At 47.2% G+C, this 7,182-nt stretch overlaps 1 protein-coding gene across 9 annotated transcripts in view; it reads left to right on the top strand.

The window, feature by feature from the left end:
* Window positions 1-3,245: 3,245 nt before the first annotated feature.
* The window catches only part of LOC137439043 (uncharacterized), a 330,944-nt gene continuing 327,007 nt past the window's right edge, over window positions 3,246-7,182 (top strand). For all 9 annotated transcript variants that reach the window (XR_010986846.2, XM_068134660.2, XM_068134658.2 and 6 more), the window contains exon 1: window positions 3,246-3,563. The gene's annotated coding sequence lies outside the window, so the exon portion shown is untranslated. The remainder of the gene's footprint in view (window positions 3,564-7,182) is intronic.

Raw genomic sequence — 7,182 nt, 5'->3', positions numbered from 1 at the left:
CAGGGGTGGCTATGGCTCCCGGGGTGGGAGTAGTCGTTTTGGTGGCGGCTGCAGTCGTGATTACTACGGAGGCTCCCAGCAGCAGCAGCGCAGTTTTGGCAACTCTCGACGGGATGACTATTACGGTGGTAGCCGAGATGGGGACCACTACTCACGTGACTACAACACCCGACTCTACAACCGTGATTATGATTTTTAATGATCAAGAGAAGAGTTGGAAGCACTGAGTGCTCAGGAGCAGCCGAGCCAAGATTCCTACACGGATTAACCCGTGAACTCCACATTCATAAATGCGTCCTTGCAGTGAATACTTCCAGGCCTCACCACCCAACCACAATGAAACCTGGCTCTCAGCTCGGCCTCCTTAAAAAAGTGCTATAGATTTGCTTTGCTTTGGATTTTTGATCACAACCCCTTAACCTTCATTCAAAAAATGAAAAATAAAAACCAGAGGTTGATGAGATGGAGTTTGGCTTTGCAGGAGTTCAACTTGGAAATTGAGCATGTAAAGGGCAAGGACAATGTCGTTGCTGATGCTTTGTCCAGAGTGAACTAGCTTTGGAAATTTCTGTAGGTTGTTTGGAAGTTTTGTTGCTTTATTTTGGGGAATATTAATTATGGTTGTTCACATGAATTGACCATTTGGGTGTGAGTTTTACTTTTGTTTGTTAAAAGAGTTTTTGCCTGCAAAGAAAGTTTTCACTATGTTCAAACTTTCTTTCTTGAGGGGGGGAAGTGTTACGGATTTGTCACTTCCGTTGTGGTTTTCATCCACTGTAAACATTTTTGCTTCCATGTGCTATTATTGTTGTCGTTTAAGGGAGTAGGAGATTACTATTTGCAAAAGGTAAAAAAGTTAATATTTTAAATGAAACCGGAACCGGACGACGAAGAAGAGGAGGAGGAAAAAAGAAGGCAGAGGAAGAAGGAGGTCTGGAGGCCGGGGAAGAAGCCTAGCTGCTTCGAGGTCTGGAGCGAACGATTGGCGAACAGGAGTCACGAGTGAACTTTTGGTTTCACAGGAAAGGGATTCCTGCGACAGAGTTGTTATCGCTGTGACAGATCAACCTGCGGGTCAGGTTTTGTGGTGGATTCCGAGGAGAATCATCGTAGTGCCGTTACACCTCGAGAACGGGCCGTCGGCCATTTTGCCTCGCGAAGGATTTGCGCTTCGCTCAAGGTTTTTCACTTCGCTTCACCCATTTTCACCGCATTCAGACATTAATCTGGTGCGTGTGTAACGTGGCTTTTGAGTGGAAAATCTGCGGTTCGCCCATTTGGAGCCGTGGAACGTCCATACCTGAGGGTGTGATTTCCCAGTCGCCTTGAGGGCACCTTTGCGCAGCTTTGGCCGCGTGACTGTGACTGTCATCCGAACAGGATTCTGATCTCGATACGACATCGTACAGACGATCCCTGGAGTGGATCGACTTTGGCTTGATGCCGGAATACGACTTTGGCTTGATGCCGGAATATGACTTTGGCTTGATGCGGGAATAGAGACATTGGGAATGTTCTTCTTTTTGCTCACTTGGAGCACAGTGAGTTATATTGTACGAACCTGATGGTACCATCATAGGAAAATAGATGTTGGTTGTACAATTGATTACTATTGTTTTTGTGCTGTTATTCTTGTTTTTGTGCGGTCTGACAGACCACAGTCCGTTATTCTTGTGTGACCTTAATACAATATTTGTTTGTTGGTAACAATTGGTGTGGTTTCACCATTGATCTTTGACACAGAATAACACATCTTTCTGCTGTGACTCCTCTCGGGGCTCGGAGGTACACCGTGACCAGGGGGGTTGGGGAGGAGCACGTAACAGTACCATGGTAAAATCATTTTGGTCATACCATAGTAAAAGCATTTTGATTGTACCATTGTGAAATAATTTTGGTCCTACTACGATAAAATAATTTTGATCGTACCATGGTAAAATCGTTTTGGTTGTTCCATGGTAAAAAGCATTTTGGTCGTGCAATAGTAAAATAATTTTGGTCATACCATGGTAAAATAATTTTTGCGAACTTGCACCTATCCTTTTTAACCCAATGGCAGCGTCCCCACAGCCATGACATTTACCCAAATAAACCATGGGATATTTTATGTTCGCACAGTTGCTTCTGAAGTGCAGCCTACTCGGCGATGCAGCGCCCCATGCTGGCGTAACTTGAGACCATCACCAGTAATGGAACCGAGGAGCAGACATTTCAGGTGGACTCGCAACCAACTGAGCAATCGAGCTTCGCAGATCCATGAACTTATCTTAACCCAGATGATGTTAATTCAAACACCATCTCAGACTGTCAGCTGGAGGCCACCACTTCCGGCTCCTTCTGAAAGTGCCCCTGGTGGCCACCACCTACATCTCCTTGTCAAAGTGCCCCTGGTGGCCAGCACCTCCAGCTCCTTCTGAAAGTGCCCCTGGTGGGCACCTCCTTCAGCTACTTGTAAAAGTGCCCCTGGTGGTCACCACCTCCAGCTCCTTGTGAAAGTTCCCCTGGTGGCCACCACCTCCAGCTCCTTCTGAAAGTGCCCCTGGTGGCCACCACCTTCAGCTACTTATAAAAGTGCCCCTGGTGGCCACCACCTTCAGCTACTTGTAAAAGTGCCCCTGGTGGCCACTTCCTCCAGCTCGTCAAAGTGCCCCTGGTGGCCACCACCTCCAGCTCGTCAAAGTGCACCTGGTGGCCACCACCTCCAGCTCCTTCTGAAAGTGCCCCTGGTGGCCACCACCTTCAGGTACTTATAAAAGTGCCCCTGGTGGCCACCACCTTCAGGTACTTGTAAAAGTGCCCCTGGTGGCCACCACCTTCAGCTACTTGTAAAAGTGCCCCTGGTGGCCACTTCCTCCAGCTAGTCAAAGTGCCCCTGGTGGCCACCACCTCCAGCTCGTCAAAGTGCACCTGGTGGCCACCACCTCCAGCTCCTTCTGAAAGTGCCCCTGGTGGCCACCACCTTCAGCTACTTGTAAAAGTGGCCCTGGTGGCCACTTACTCCAGCTCGTCAAAGTGCCCCTGGTGGCCACCACCTCCAGCTCCTTGTGAAAGTGCCCTTGGTGGCCACCACCTCCAGCTCCTTCTGAAAGTGCCCCTGGTGGCCACCACCTTCAGGTACTTGTGAAAGTGCCCCTGGTGGCCACTTCCTCCAGCTCGTCAAAGTGCCCCTGGTCGCCACCACCTCCAGCTCCTTGTGAACGTGCCCCTGGTGGCCACCACCTCCAGCTCGTTGTGAAAGTGCCCCTGGTGGCCAGCAACTGAAATGTATTAACAGGGTCTCAAAGAACGCCCCCCTGCACGTCCTGTGCAGTGAGGTTCTGGAGAAGGCGGGACGTTGTTTTTTCTCCTTCGCTATGGCTTCCTTTGTGAGTCCATCTCACCCTACCCGCCGGTAGAGAACTTGGGACGAGTACGGTGTTTCGATCTTCCTGCGCACTGGGAGATCCACCCGGCGCTCCGTCTGTTCCATCTTTCCGCTTGCGGGGAATCTGGTCACTGCCAACAAAGTTGCAAAGCCAAGTTCCCAGAAAGAATCAAGTTCATCCTCAAGTTGAACTTCACAGGTGGGGTCGAACACTCTTATACGAGCACTTTGAACGGAAGAAAGTTGATCTTGAAACTTGGAAACTTCCAGAAATATGTCTTTCCTAACTTTGTTGTGCTTTAGTCGCAACTGTCTTTTTCATGCAGATGGGAAACGACTACAAATAGGTCATCTTGGATTCATTACTTGAGTTTTGTAACGTTTGCTAAAAACGGAAAAAAAAGTTTTTAAACGAGGCAAAGTTTGTAAATTATTGGATACATCGGCGCCATGCTGAGGTGTCTATGAATGTTCTTCGTATTCCTGATATGTTGTTATTCCAACTTTGATCGATTCCGCACACGGTGAGTTTTCCAGTTGTCCGACAGGATGGCACAGAGGTCGTGTCTTAGTTAGATTCCCAACGCGACTACAAATTGTGGGATTGGTGTTTCGCAGGACACCATCCATCAGGTGGACGTGAAGCCGGATGTCGTTGAAGGTTGAAGATGCCATGGTGTGTTTCGTGATGAGTGGGGGAGTTATCGCTGGCATTCTGAACAAATTACTGTATAACTGTAATATGCCGTCTAATGTCAAGCCTGACCAGCTGGTTCATTTAAAGACTCGAGCCAAAAACTTTTTTGGCCGGCCTCTCAAGAAGGTGGAAATTCTTTGGAGGGAGAGGGGGGCAGCATCAGCATCATCAGCAGCATACATTTTCCAGTGATTCACGGATAGAGTTGTGCAACGAAGCAGATGGAATCATTTAATTAAAGGCACTGTGCAACTAATGGCCTCAACTCTTCCCCTGCCAGTTCACATACCCCCAAGTCCTCACCGTTCACCTCCAAAATCTAAGGCGTTAATCATCAACACTCCCTAAGTCCGCCGTTTTTCAACGGATTGGGCTGAAATGTACTACCAACCTGGTCCTTGGGGTAAGGATGCTGCATGCCAAGTTTGATCAGAATCGGTTGATATTTGTGGACGCTGAAGTGTTAACGTCGAAAAGTTAACGGATGACAGACGATGGTCGGAGGGTTCAGTATGTGATGAACTCAACTGGACGGTAGTCCAGTTGAGTTAAAAATAAACTTTTAACAACATTTGTGACATAAACAAATATTTAAATCCTGATGTGAAGTTTCGTATGGTTGGGTGAATACAATTACGAATTCAAAATCGTAATTGTATTCACTCAATTCCAATCATCAATTGATACTTTAACAAAATACTGTTTTAAATGACATTTGTATTGGGATATTATCAAACCCGCTAATTGCCGTAATCTGTCCACTTCTGCATTCGCGGAAGGTTCATAATTCTCATCAAAATCTAAACAGTATTTGTAGAATTTAAATAAAAGCCACATCACTGTTCATATCAGTAAATATTATTCCATCGTGTTTGGAAAAATTGGAAAATCGGAAAAACAATATAGCCTATTTTACTCCAGGGGGTCCCAGAATTACCCACCCAAAATATCGTTGCGATCGGTTCAGCCGTTTTTGTGGAACCTGGGAACGGACGGACGGACAGACATTTGGTGAATTATAGTAAGATAAAGCTTTGGTGAAAATTTGACGACAATAGCTCAAATGGAGAAAAAGTTAACGCCTGGACACACACACACACACACACACACACACACACACACACACACACACACACACACACACACACACACACACATACATACAGACACACACACACAGACACAGACACACACACCCATAGACACACACACACACAGACACACACACATACAGACAAACACACACAGATACAAACACCCACACACACAAATACAGACAAACACACACTGACACAGAAACACACACTGACACACACACGCACACACACAGACACACAAACACACACTGACACACACACACACACACACACACACACACACACAAACACACTGACACACAAACAGACACACACACACACACTGACACAGACAGACACACACACACACATACACATACAGACACACACACACACATACAGACACACACACATACACACAGAGACACACACACACACACACACACACACACAGAAACACACACACACACACACACACACACACACAGACACACACACACACATACAGAAACACACACACAGAGAAACACACACACAGAATCACACACACACACAAACACACACACACACAGACACACACAGACACACACAGACACACACACACAAAAGTGATTACAAAACCCTGTCTCTTGCTGTGGGAGGGATGGTCTAACAATCTAGAGCTGGGAGATGAAAGCAGTAACTGTAATTTCTCATTGATCAACAATCATGATCATTTCTGGAATAAGGCCGTAGTTCAAAGTACTTACTGTATGTATCTCGCTATTTGGATGCTAAACAGTGGCTCAAATTCAAATGTCTCACAAATTGAAGGAAGTCAATATTTGTACGGCTAAACCAATTAGAGTGGAGTAACATCATTGAGCAATAGAGAAAAACACCAACCAGTCATTGTAATTTCAAAAAGGAACGAGAATTTCAAGCAGCAGCACAATTCACTTGGCTTTAGCAGCAATGTTCATATTCCCTTATCCAGGACACAGCTATGACCACTACATAACCCAAAGTCTATTGGCATTCTGGAATGCACGGTCTATGAATGCATCTATAACATGAAAGGAGCTCGGTCTCGGTGTGCATGCGTGCATCCAGCCGTCGGCAGACCATATATTCTAGTCAATCCAATGAGATCTTATGGTAACATATTGTAGCGCGATTGCCCCTTGGTTAAGACCAGGGAATCGCGGATGGAATCGAGCTTAACGAGGCGACAATCAATTCAATGGCGGATTGACACACGAGCCGGGGGATTGGGGGACGATGCCGCGCTTACCTGTCGGCCCCGTGCAGTCTTCACCTGCAAATTAATAAATCACGAACGAACACGGATTTTATGGTACAAAAATAAATATTTATTAAATGGAACCGAGAACAAGGAAACGCGACAATTAAACCTAAACCCCTCTAATGGAGCGCTCCCACACTTCACTTCAAATACACGGACGAAGGAATATTCAAATAAAAGAATCGTCGTGTTGTGTTCTGTGGTGCGTCTTATCGGTCTGGATGTGTGATGTCGGTCAGGCTCCAAACTCGCGTCCGGACGCGGCTCCGTGCTTGGCGGGAAGGAGGCCTCAGTCCGCTTCGTTCGCACGCTCCGCTAATCAGCGCATGCCGCCCGGCAGGCCCCGCTCGCACGATCGTCGCTCCACCGTCTCGCCAACGTCCACCACGTGAAAGTCCAAATGGGAACGAGAAGCAAGGGCAGAAGGGAGGTCCACATGGGGAGGAAGCCAAAACGAGAAGGCAAAGGGAAGAGAGAGAGAGAGAGATCTGGGCAGGATCAGTCCAATAACGAGAAGGGCAAAAATGTCAGTTTGCCAGCGGTTTTATCAATCGTCTTCTGACATCACTCTCTATCTCCCCCAACCAGTGCGTCGTTTCTTGGTGGTCTTTCGCGCCTTCTCACGTCACCGGCGCTTGTCCTTCAATCAGCGACCTCCTTCTAGGTAGTGGTTTAGCACCTTCTGCCCTGATTGGCCGTGGTGTCATCGGTTGGTGGCCAATCAGTGTGTCGCTCCTTCACCTTCCTTACCCCCAATCAC

Source organism: Myxine glutinosa, chromosome 13 (assembly GCF_964187855.1).
Source record: "Myxine glutinosa chromosome 13, kmMyxGlut1.1, whole genome shotgun sequence".
Taxonomy (NCBI): domain Eukaryota; kingdom Metazoa; phylum Chordata; class Myxini; order Myxiniformes; family Myxinidae; genus Myxine; species Myxine glutinosa.
Note: the sequence above shows the minus strand (reverse complement) of the source record. Positions and strands in the feature narration are given on the sequence as shown.